Source organism: Scyliorhinus torazame, chromosome 16 (genome assembly GCF_047496885.1).
Source record: "Scyliorhinus torazame isolate Kashiwa2021f chromosome 16, sScyTor2.1, whole genome shotgun sequence".
Taxonomy (NCBI): Eukaryota; Metazoa; Chordata; class Chondrichthyes; order Carcharhiniformes; family Scyliorhinidae; genus Scyliorhinus; species Scyliorhinus torazame.
The window spans coordinates 144,666,734-144,679,199 of NC_092722.1; the positions used below are offsets into that span (position 1 = coordinate 144,666,734).

At 42.7% G+C, this 12,466-nt stretch overlaps 1 long non-coding RNA gene across 1 annotated transcript in view; it reads left to right on the forward strand.

The window, feature by feature from the left end:
• The first annotated feature begins 1,201 nt into the window (after nt 1-1,201).
• Nucleotides 1,202-12,466, forward strand: part of LOC140393119 (uncharacterized) — a 97,158-nt gene continuing 85,893 nt past the window's right edge. The window contains exon 1 of the long non-coding RNA XR_011935503.1: nt 1,202-1,340. This is a non-coding gene — a long non-coding RNA (uncharacterized lncRNA). The remainder of the gene's footprint in view (nt 1,341-12,466) is intronic.

Sequence of the window (12,466 nt, forward strand, 5' to 3'; positions counted from 1 at the left end):
GGACTCAATGGAGGTAACAACAAACTAGCCAATTTTCAATAATGGTATCCTGGAGCGCAAATGGGTTAATCGAAGGTTCAGTGGATATGGTGTCAGGGAGCAGGAATGCGCTTGAAGAAAGACGAGGTGGAGAAATTGCATTCTTCTCTTATCCTCAAAGACTCACTGTTGGAGACTGTACATATTCAGTTTCAAATTAAAATAATACACAGAAACAGATGGATTGGTATTATTCCCAGTGCAATAATCTTGCATTCTCTGTTAACTAAATTGCTCAGAAACTGTGTTAAAATTAAATTGACTGTTTAAAGACAGTGCAATGCTGTCAACTCTGGATGGTGGCATAAGATAAACAATTTTGATTCAACCTCCTATTTTCAGGAGAGACATACAGCTGGATTGCTCTCGCCAATTTTACACAATAACACAAAGCCAAATTACTCTTAGCAGGCTCATTCCTGTGCTCCCAGTGGATGACCACACTTAAAAAGAAGGCAGGCCGGAGAATAAGGGTGAGATTCACAGTCCTATTGAAACCTTCTTTCCCATCAAGTGCTGCTTCCTCACTGGAAGCACAGGAGTGCAGAACTGACCGAAATGTTTGCAGTGCTTGCAGCACCTGTCCATAGGGGCGCAGTATATTATGCGGACATAAGCTTATCTTTGTGGTTGCCTTTTGTACAAAGAAGTGTGAATAGAACTCAAAGATCATTCAAAAGTCCATTGATTATAGGGAATTTCCTTTCACATTTTGCAGTCTCTTTTTTGAAGATTGTCTTTTGCAGATCTGAGTTGACACATCACATTAAATAGTGATCTAATAAATTTTATGCCCTTTGTGATTAGTATTTAACAGACAACAGAGAACAATGTAATTTTAGATTGTTAACACTGAAATGAATGCATATTACAGAAGGTTCCACGGAAAGAAACAGCATGCTGTGTTTTGTGTAGCCTGATGTAGGTACAAAACATTAGGTCAAGAATTCACATTAAATAAGTTGATGAGGGCAGATAGCATGTGTGCAGCCATGTGTGCATAGACTATTGGCAGACCTTCGTTTGTCACAGAACATGGGAAATTGAATGCTGACATTCCAGAGACACAGCTGGCTACTGCCACTGTTAGTACAGATTTATTCATTTAAAAACAAATTTTAAAAAAGCAAATTCCTCTCCTTTGTTACACATGCCAGATGCAGACTGGCTCTGCAGACTCCAGTGCACAGATGCCTGATAAAGGTCCAGCTGAAAGATCTGACTCCCGAGATCAGAAAAGCAAAAGGCAACCCCATAGCTCCTATGCGATGCGGTCGTTTTGGATATTGGAAGATGGGGTGGTAAGTTTTTTGGCTAGTTTTTTTTTCCTCACAATCATTGAACATTTTCTATTGAGGTGGATGAAGAACGAACATGGGTGGCATGGTAGTGGGCAGCATGGCCGCACAGTGGTTAGCACTGTTGCTTCACATCACCAGGATCCCAGGTTCAATTCCCGACTTGGGTCACTGACTGTGTGTAGTCTGCACATTCTCCCCGTGTCTGCGTGGGTTTCCTCCGGGTGCTCTGGTTTCCCCCCACAAGTCCTGAAAGACATGCTGTTAGGTGAATTGGACATTCTGAATTCTCCTTCAGTGCACCCGAACGGGTGCTGGAATGTGGCAACTAGGGGCTTTTCACAGTAACTTCATTGCAGTTTTAATGTAAGCCTATTTGTGACACTAAAGATTATTATTATTATGACTATTAAAAGGAATGTTAAAATAACCATTTGCGATGGTTGCTGATTTTCTACTGCTAATTTTCAAGTGAATAACATTTTTTTTATCAAGCTGATGTTGCTTGCTTTATAATTGTGGTTTTTGATTGGTTCATTGTGCATTGCTTGACCCAAAGATTTTCCAATGTGTTGGCCACTATTCCCCTGTGGATAATTAGAGACGTATATCTAGTTCAGTGCATTTCTAATTAGTAAATAAAAATAAACAATGCACACTGTTGGGCATATAATAATATTCATACTTTCATGGTATGTACATGTGTACCTTTCTTTAATCTTTTTATGTGTTTGTTAACAAAATGGTGAGACAAAAACCAGAACATGAGTGTACTTTGATCATTGTGCATGCTTTATTGTCTCATGCAATTCTTAAAATGGTATGCAGCGGGTGAAAGTAACATACTTCAGTAGCGTGGAAGCACCACATAACCCACTTAGACATGGTGCAAAAACTGAAACATAAACATTCCAATCCTATGCATGTGATATTGCATGAAAACATCCACTCATTAACTTTGTGCATTCTTTTAGTGCCTGTCATCTGGGTGCTTTTGTTGCCCTAGTACACTTCTGTAGCACTATCCCAGTGGCTGCCACACCGGTTTCTGCATGATCACGCCAATAATGGCGGCCACCATTTCTTTCATCGGGGTAAAGGCATACAGCCATGCCTGTTCTTGCCAGTAAGGTGTTGCTGCCTCTGATGTAAGCGTCCTTCCTCTTGATTCTCTTAGTTCCCCTTTCTTTATTTTTGCTATTATTATTTTTGATCCATGGATGCTTAATGAACATGCATATTTCAGTTAAGCAGCAAAAAGAATGAGGAATTCAAGAATTGCAACATAGTAGATGGTGCTGCTAGCTTTGGACAGCAAGACCCAGACTTTTTGGCATCGGAAAGATGGAGTGGGACTTGGTTTGATTGTTTGGCTTGTGACCAATGAATTGGCCAAAGGGCCGTACTCTGCCGTATTCAAAGCTTACTTTGAAGGAAGTTCTGCTTAAAGATAACCACCTGAAACAAAGACTTGTTTCCTTTTACTTCTTATTTTCACCGCTCTATTCCCCTCTGTGTTTGTCTGTCTTGCGTGTGTGTGTAGAGCGTGGGAGGGCAAGTTAAAGTGGGGGGTTAGGTATTAGATGATAGTTAACGAGTTGCATTTGCTGCTTATTTCATTATAGTTCTTATTATTTATAAAAAGGAATTGTGTTTAAATTTACAAACCTGGTGACTGTAATTATTGGGCGGCCAAGGACTTTGGTTATTTTTCTAAGAATTATTTGTTAATTTAATTGTGTTCAGACTCCAGGTCAAGGTGGGCTAGAACTGACTGGGACCTAGCCCAGGGTATCATAACACTGGTAATGTGTGACCTGGTCCTCTAATTGTTGGAGGTGTGAGTATGGTGCAACCTGTTTGGGTGATGTACCTGTTACGGTTGAGTAGATAATGTATGCAAATTGCCAGTTGTGTGTGGAAGGCTAGCACCATTGCTAAGTGCATGAGAGTGAGGTAAAGCTATGAATGTTAGATCTGAGTTGTGATTGATAGTGATTGCTGGACATTGACTGATGGGAGCACAGTGAACTAAGCAGTGGCTGGGACAAGTCATGGTGGGATGTGGCATTTGAAGACATATTCACTCATCTTGATCACTCATGTCGGGCTCATTGAACTTCTTTCGATACTTTATCCAGTTTCTCAGGGCTACACTTGTGTGGCCATCTGTTGGCATTTTTATTACAAAGTCTGTCCTGAGTGCCTCCTGGCCCCTGTGGACATATAACATCTCTACTCAAAACGCAGAACACTGCAGATGCTTGAAATCTGAAATACCACCAGATAATGCTGGATATGCTCAGCCGGGCAAGTAGAATCTCTGGACAGCGAAATACAGCATTTCAACTTAATGACCTTTTATCAGAACTGGGAAAGTTTAGAGTGCTTATTTGAAAGGTGAGGGACGACGTACGCCCGCCAGCAGCAGCATTTTCCGTCACAGCAGCCAGCAAATGGGTTTCCCCTTGTGGGCACCTCCACGCCGTTGGGAAATCCGAGGGCGTGAGTGCGCTGCCGTCGAAACAGGGCATGCAGCGATGGGAGAATCCAGCCTTAAGTGATGCTGCTGGGGCAGAATTTGTGGACTTTCACGACAGCAAAACTGGTGCTGAACTTGGACCGAATCAGTGGCTGTGGAGGGGCTAGCACTGGCGCCAGGTGGAACACAATCGATTCCAATAAAAAACGATGCAGAATTCAGTGGCTCCATGATTGACACTTGGGAGGCTGACAAATGCCTTGCCGGCTGTGGCAATAGTATTCTGTGCCCGTCCATCCCGAACCCACTGCCCACCTCAAGACCAACCCCGCTACTCCCCGGCCCTGGCAGAAGCCCCGCAGCCAGCGGCACAACTGTCAGCAAACTATGACGATGTTGAACACTTTCCATATCCCCTCTCTCTCCCTCAGCAACCATGATGCCGGTTTCACAATTTTTAAAAGCACAAGTGAACCATGCTATCAGGAACCCAGCCAGTCAGAGCCGGAGAATCACAGAGAGCCCAGAGAATACTGGATCGGGCCCGCTAATGACATGCAAACGTTGTTTACTGTATGGACGTTTACTGTATGGGCGTTACGGACCATATTGACGCCGCTGTTGAGGTGACGGAGAATTGCTATTTGGCGTCAAATCGGCGCCTGCAGCGATTTTGGCGTCGGAACCGATTCGCCGCCCGATCACGATTTGGGATTTCGCCATCAGTCATTGGAGAATCCCGCCCCTTGTCTCCCTCTCTCTCTCTCTCTCTCTCTGTCTCCTCCTTTAAGGCACTTCTAAAAACCTCCATCTTTGACCACGCTTTTGGTTATGTGTCCTAATACGTGCTAATGTGCTTGTTGTTAAATTTTATTTGATAACATTTTTGAAGACATGAGCAGATATTCCCACAGACAACAGTTATATAAATAATTATCTTATTTTGTGCAATAAATAAGCATTTCTCATTTGGTGGAATGTTCTTTGCCTCGGATATTCTACCTCATCTGTTTAACATGTTTATACTGAGAGCCAAGAAGTATAAAACCTTAAGAAAAGATTTCATCAATTTATATCTTTCCTTCTTCACCAAATAGCTCTACAATGTTACTCAGTGTTACTGAAAGGCTCTGTTCAAATATGTGTTATGGGTGAGGCGTTTTCAGAACCCCAAAATGTATCATGGAGTTCAACCAACCTCTCCCTTTAATGTATTTGTTGCTTTTCCTAGCACACGGCTTGTCCCCTAGGTGTGGGATTACAATTATGGACACGTGGGTTTTCCATGAACTCAACTTAACATCTTAAATAAACATTGGATCTCTTAACAACCCTGACTTCAAAGATAACTCAGAAAATATTGCAACAGTAAATAATTCCTTAAACTGTTCCTTCAAACTTCCAAGAGACTTAACACCTTTAAACAGTATCACATCAGGTTAAAGGATATATATTTTTTCTGTAGAATGGCAGAGATATATTAACTTGGTTGACTTCAGCTCCAGCACCTTGCTTTCTTCCTGCAGCTCTCTGGAAACACACAGACACACACAATCTGCTTTTTCCAACTCCAAAACTAAACTGCAAAATGGCTGAACTGAGCTGAGCTCCACCCACTCTATGGCATCACTGTTTTCTTAAAGGTACATTGCTTAAACATCCAGTTCTTAAAGGCACTCTCGCATGACATATGCTTGAATGCAAGATTTTTATTCAGACTCTCCTCGCAGATTTGAAGAATGGTACAGTCATAGAAATTGCCACCTATATTTTTTGTTGCTGATTGCTTTGAATGTTTTGCTCAAAAATATATAAATATAAAAAATATAGCTGCCAGAACTATTTAGAATACATTAAAAAGCAGAGCAAAAATGCAAAACATTTCCAAGAGTTGTTCGAACATGGAACTTGATGTATTTGCTCAAGAAACTAACCCACTTAATGTCATACTTTACATAATGTTTCAGACAAATTTCTTCAGTGGGAAGGCCCATATACACAACCCACAGATTTCTTGGTCTTTGATGGAAAATTATTGGAGGTATTTTGAAATGCCACTGTAAAGATAAGTTTAAAGATGTTCTTGTAAGTGCTGCAATTTCTATTGTGCCTCTCATGTTAGATATCCTACATTCAGCTGTAAATCCTCAACTCCATGGAGTAAACAAGACAGTAAGCCTGTCATCTCCATGCTGTGTCTAATCTCACTGTCTCATATTGATCTCCTAGTTTCCTGAGTGCCTCTACTTGAGATAATTCCCTAGTTTTCCTTTGAACGATAGAATGGTGCCCACATCAACCAATCCCTGTAAAAAAGGAATTCCAAGTTCTAACAATGCTCTACATAAATATTTTTCTCCAAACCCCGCTCCTTAATCTCTTTGTTTTAAATTGTTGAACTCTCTGCATTGGCTCCCAGTCAAATGAAATAATCCTTTCCTGTGCAGTTTATCCAAATACTGTATAATTCAAAATAGTTATATCAAATCACCTCTCTGATCGTCTATAAATAGCTCCACTATCCCAAATATTTTTAAGGCAGAGAGGTTCATAGATTTTGATGAACAATATGGAACTGAGACCACAATCAGATCAGCCATGATTATATTGACTGGTGGAACAGTCTCGAGGGGCCGAATGGCCTATTCCTGCTTATAATTCATATTTTTTTTACATATATTTGTATTCTTTCACAGCTCTAGTTTTCCATTGTTGGTATCATATTGTGGTTTTTTTCTGCACTGCATGATTTATGAGACTTTAATGTCCTTTCTACAATGAGATGACTAGAAAAGTACTGTAAACCGTACTTCAAACATCCTTCAAGCAATGTTGTGTTGAAATCTATTAATTTTCAAAATCTGTGATGGGATGTGAGCATTGTTGGCAAGATCCTCATTTATTCCTATCCCTAATTGCTCTTGAGCTACGAGCTGCGTTCTTGAACCGTTTGGCCTTCCAGGAGTTCCAGGATTTTGACCCGGTGAAACTGAAGGAGCAGTGAGATAGTTTCAAGTCAGGACATGGTGTGGCTTTGAAAGGAACTTAAAAGGTGATGATATTCTCATGAGTCTGCTGTTTTTGATTTTCTAGGTGATAGAGATTGTGTTTTGGAAAGTGCTGGAAGTTTCTGCAGTGCAAGCAGGTACAAGCTAATGCTACTCTGTAGCGGTGGAGAGACAGAATACTTAAGATGGTAAGGGGCAGCACGGTAGCATTGTGGATAGCACAATTGCTTCACAGCTCCAGGGTCCCAGGTTCGATTCCGGCTTGGGTCACTGTCTGTGCGGAGTCTGCTCTTCCTCCCCGTGTGTGCGTGGGTTTCCTCCGGGTGCTCCGGTTTCCTCCCACAGTTCAAAGATGTGCTGGTTCGGTGGATTGGCCATGCTAAATTGCCCTTCGTGTCCAAAATTGCCCTGAGTGTTGGGTGGGGTTCCTGGGTTATGGGGATAGGGTGGAGGTGTTGACCTTGGGTAGGGTGCTCTTTCCAAGAGCTGGTGCAGATTCGATGGGCCGAATGGCCTCCTTCTGCACTGTAAGTTCTATGAAACGAGAAACCAATTAAGTTGGGCATTATGGCGGGATGGTTTTGAACTGCTTGAGTATTGTTGGAGTTGACCTCATCCGGCATATTGGAAAGCACTCCATCGCACACCTAACTTGTGCCTTGTAGATGTTGCACAGAGTATGGTAAGTCATGAGGTGAATTTTTCACTGCATAATTCCTAGTGTCTGACCTACTCTTGTAGCCACAATATTAACATATCTTGGTCCACTTACGTTTTTAATCAATGGTAAACTCCAAGATATTGGTAGTGGAGGGTAATGGCAATGTTGTTGAATGTCAAAGGAAGGTGGTATTTGTATGGTGTGAGCATTATTTGCCGTTTATCAGTCAAGTCCTAACATTATCCAGCTATTACTACTTGCAGACACAAATTGCTTAATTATCTGTGGAGCTGTGAATGGAACTGAACACTGTTCAATCTAGCTAACATCCCCACTGCTGACTTTATGAAGAAATTCATGAAGCAACTGAAGGTGGTTAGGCTTAGACCGTTGCTCTGAGGATATCATGTAGCAATATCCTGGGATGATCAACATTCCACCAGCATTAGGTCTCATGACCTCTGGTGGTGGCCATGAACTGAGCAATTGTACAAAGGTGGCTCTCTCCTGGAAACTTCTCATTGGATCTTTTTAGCCAGTCAAAAGGCACCAAATACATGGAAAATTGAGATGCTGGCGAACCAGCAGCCAGGCTGCAAGGCCAGTGAAAACAAAGAGAGAAAGACCCCAAACCCAGAACGGGGGACGTGCCTGGCGAGGCAGACCTGAACAGAGCAGACCCAGCAGGGTCGCCAATGCCAACACAGTCGTCGACGGAGGAACTGAAAATGAAATGAAATGAAAATCGCTTATTGTCACGAGTAGGCTTCAATGAAGTTACTGTGAAAAGCCCCTAGTCGCCACATTCTGGCGCCTGTTCAGGGAGGCTGGTACAGGAATTGAACCGTGCTGGCCTGCCTTGGTCTGCTTTAAAAGTCAGCGATTTAGCCCAGTGTATGTGAACACCTGATGGAGTTTATCTCCACAGAGCTCCAATTGTGCAGAGACGGCAAAAAAGGATCTTGTGTTATCAATAAAGTCGGAAATAGAGGCCGCGCTGGCCCCCATTAAGGGAGCGATGGATAGGGTGGAGCGGGGATTGGAATGTCAAGAAGCGACATTTCGAGTCCTGGAGAAAGCGGTCACCGACCAGGACAAGCGGATCACTCGAGACTGCGGCCACAAGGTTGGTGGCGACCCAGAAAATATTAAAGGGGAAGATGGTTGTCGAAGGGAACAGGTCCCATTGACAGAACCTTCGGATCATTAGGCTACCAGAGGGTGCAGAGGGTAGGAGCTCAACAGACATTATCTTGAAGATGCTTGGAAAGAAGATGCTGGTCAGGGAGAGGTCTTCATTAAACCCCCAGAAATGTACTGAGCCCACAGGTCGCTCCAACAAAAAACAAAATCAGGGGAACTACCACGGCAATAATCGCAAAGTTCCACAAATACCAAGATAAGGAACAGGTCCTGAGATGGGCATGGAACATGCAGTCATGTAAGTGGGAAGTACACGACATCCGCATTTCCCAGGACATTGGAGCTGACCTGGTCAAGTGCCGGGTGGAGTTTAACGGGGCCAAGGCTGCACTCTTTAAAAACAAACGATTTGGCATGTTATACCCAGCAATACTATGGGTCACGCACAAGGACAGGGAGCACTACTTTAATATGGCGGAGGAAGCAGACGGGTTTGTGCAGAAGAACGGACTCAGGATGAAATAATGTGGGAGGACACAAAATTATGAACTTGCATGAACTAAGGGGAAAGTGGTAATTGTACTTGAGGAGGTATTCCAGCCAGTTCATAAATGGCACGGGACCAGGAACCCAGAGGTGTGGGGGTAGGGGGGTGCGGACTCGTACGGGTTAGGACTAAAAGGCTACGTTTTCCAGGGGAGAGCCATCACACTCGTGGAGAAGCTGATGTATGGGAGTAAAAAGGGGGGGGGCTCGGTGGGTCTCCCAAGAGAGAGGGAGTGCCCGGCTGGTGGGGGGTATGGCGAAGCAGCATGCTGGGGGAGGGGGGGGGCAGGAAATGAGAGGCAAGGGAAGGGAGGGGCAGGTAGGTGGAAACGGGGAAAGGAAAGGGGATATTCAGGTGCTCGGGGGGTGGCTGATAAGAGGGGGAGGGGGAAGGGTAGAACACTTGTTACACAGGTCACACATTGAGATGGTTGGAAAGAGGAAGCTGGTGGTGGCCATCTTGGACAGCCCAAGAACAAAGGGGATGCAGGGGCATGTCCGGGAGGTAAGTATGGCTGACCCCAGAGGAGGAGAGGGGGTGTGAATGGACCAGTGAAAAGATCCAGAGTCTTCACCCATCTAAAAAGCCAGAGGGCTGACATAGTCTTTCTTCACGAGACCCACTTAAGAGAGGACCTACTGAGGGTAAGGAAAGGCTGGGTGGGACTGGCATACTTCAACACGAGGGTGAGGGCAGTGGCCATACTACTTAACAAAAGGATAGCCTTTGCAGAAAGGAACATGGTGATTGACCCAGGGGGATGATACATCATGGTTATCGGGGTTCTAGAAGGTGTCATGGGAATGTCACTTTAAAAAATGTTTGTCTTCTCAAGTGGCTGCAGTGATGTCATTTTGTGGGTGGAGCTGGGCAATGGCTCTGCTTTTTACTTTCGTTTTGAGCTGTAAGCTGTTTTTCGCTCTGAGTTTTAGTTTCATTTTTTGTTGGAGAGCTGCATTCAAACCAAGGAGGTGTATTTTGGTCTCTCTCTCTCTCTCTGCCTGCTAAAGAATGTTTCCAGATAACTTGATGATGTTAAAGTAATACCTGTTGGTGTAAGGAATGCAAACCTCCTGTCTTTGTTAAAAAGGGTCTTTGACTTGTGGATGTTGTTAGGAAAATTACTAAGGGTTACCTATAGAGTACTGTATCTATGGGGGGGGGGGGGTAATCAGTGTTGGTAGCTGATAAGATGTTTACTGTGTGTTTATAAAATTATAACTGGATTCATAGAATAAACATTGTTTTTGTTTAAAAATACTTTCGATCTCTGTTGCATCACACCTGTAAAGTGGGCCTTTGTGCTCCCGATAACCAAAATCTATTAAAAGTTGTGGGTCAAGTGAACTCCATTATCTACTTTGGTGTTCTCTAAACCCTGGCCCATAATAAATTGGGGGTTTGGATTGGCTTAGTGAACATAAAGACAGTGAGGGGTGAGCATATTTGTGTTTGCTTTTCAGATGTGGCATTCCAGTAAGTAGGGAGTGCGTTGTGGACAATGGCTCTTTCAGAGGCTCGGAAGTATTTTGGGGTGGAGAAGGTCACACGCAGTACCTTGTGAACTGAGACTAAAAACAGGCATTTAGATTTGGCAAAAACATTGCAGTTAACGTTACCTGGCAGCATACAAAAAGAAGAGGTACTTACGACAGTAGCTGAGCATTTAAAATTGCCTGAGATACAGTCTGACTCCTTAGAAATGGCAAAAAATTCAGTTACAGACTAAACAACTTGAACATGAAAAGGAATTAAAGCAGTTTGAATGCGAAATGGGGGGAAAAGAAAGAATAGCCCCAGCAGAACAACAAGAAAGAGAAAGGGAGGTACAGATCAGGGATAAAGAAAAAGAGAGAAAAAGAGATAGCGAGAAAAAAGTAAAAGCGAGAGAAAGAGATAGAGAGGAAAAAGAAAAAGAGAGAGAAAGAGATAGAGAGGAAAGGCAAAAAGAGAGAGAGTTTGAACTTCAGAAAATGGCCATGAAACATGACAGTTAGTTAAAATTGGCGGATGTAAAGGGAAACATATAGTTTGAGGATCGTGATGAGGATAAAGAAATAGAGAGTCATAGTCGAAGGCTTGGTGGGGATCTATTTAAATAAGCATTGCCAAGGTTTGATGAGAAGGAGGTAGAAGCCGTTTTCATTTCATTTGAGAAGGTAGCTAAACAAATGAAATGGCCACAGGACATGTGAATATTACTGATTTAAACAAAGCTGGTAGGTAGGGCTCGTGAAATGTTTGCATCACTATCACAGGAGGTATCTGGGACGCATGAGGAGGTGAAAAAATCCATCTTTGGTGCATATGAACAAGTGCCTGAAGCCTACAGACAAAGGTTTAGAAATGTAAGGAAAGAACCTGGTCAAACATACATGGTGTTTGAAAGGATCAGAGTAATTTTGATAGGTGGATAAGGGCTTTGAAAATAGACATAACATATGAAGCTCTCAAAAAAATTATACTTTTGGAGGAGTTTAAAAATTCAATTCCTGATGTAGTGAGAACTCATGTGGAAGAGCAGAGGGTTAAAACTGCAAGATTAGCAGCAGAAATGGCAGATGATTATGAATTAGTTCATAAATCAAACATTGGTTTCCGACATCAGTTTCAGCCTTTGAGGGATAGAAACTGGGGAAAAGAGAAATACTCAAGTGGTAGAGGTGAAGGAGATCTGATAGGAGATAATAAGGAGAGTGTACCTCAAATTAAAAAAGAAATCCTGGAGGTTGGAAGAGAAATGAAAAGTTTCAAATGTTTTCACTGTAATGAACTAGGCCATGTAAAGTCACAGTGATTGTGGTTGAAGGAAAGCTGGGAAGGCTGATGTGATAAAACAGGATAAGTCAGTGGGGTTTGTTAAAGTGGAATAGGAAAGCCCAAGTGAAGTGAAAGAGATGCAAAAGATTGTACAGCCTGATCAAGAGGTGACTGATAAAAGGTGCCAGATCTCTTAAAATAATTTACTTGTGTTGGGAAAGTTTATTCATGTGTACCAGAAGGAGTAGGTAAAGAAGTCACAATTTTAAGAGATATGGGAGCTAGTCAATCTTTGATGGTAAGAGATGAGAAGTTAAGTAGTTTGTGACGAATATTGCCGGTGGTAATATGTGGTATTCAGGGTGAGACGAGTAGTGTTCCATTATATAAGATGAAGCTGGAAAGTTCAATGAAGAGTGGGGAAGTGGTAATAGGAGTAATAGAGAAACTATCTTGTCCAGGAATACAGTTTATCTTGGGTAATGATATAGGTGGTTCGCAGGTGGGAGTGATGCCTATTGTGGTTGA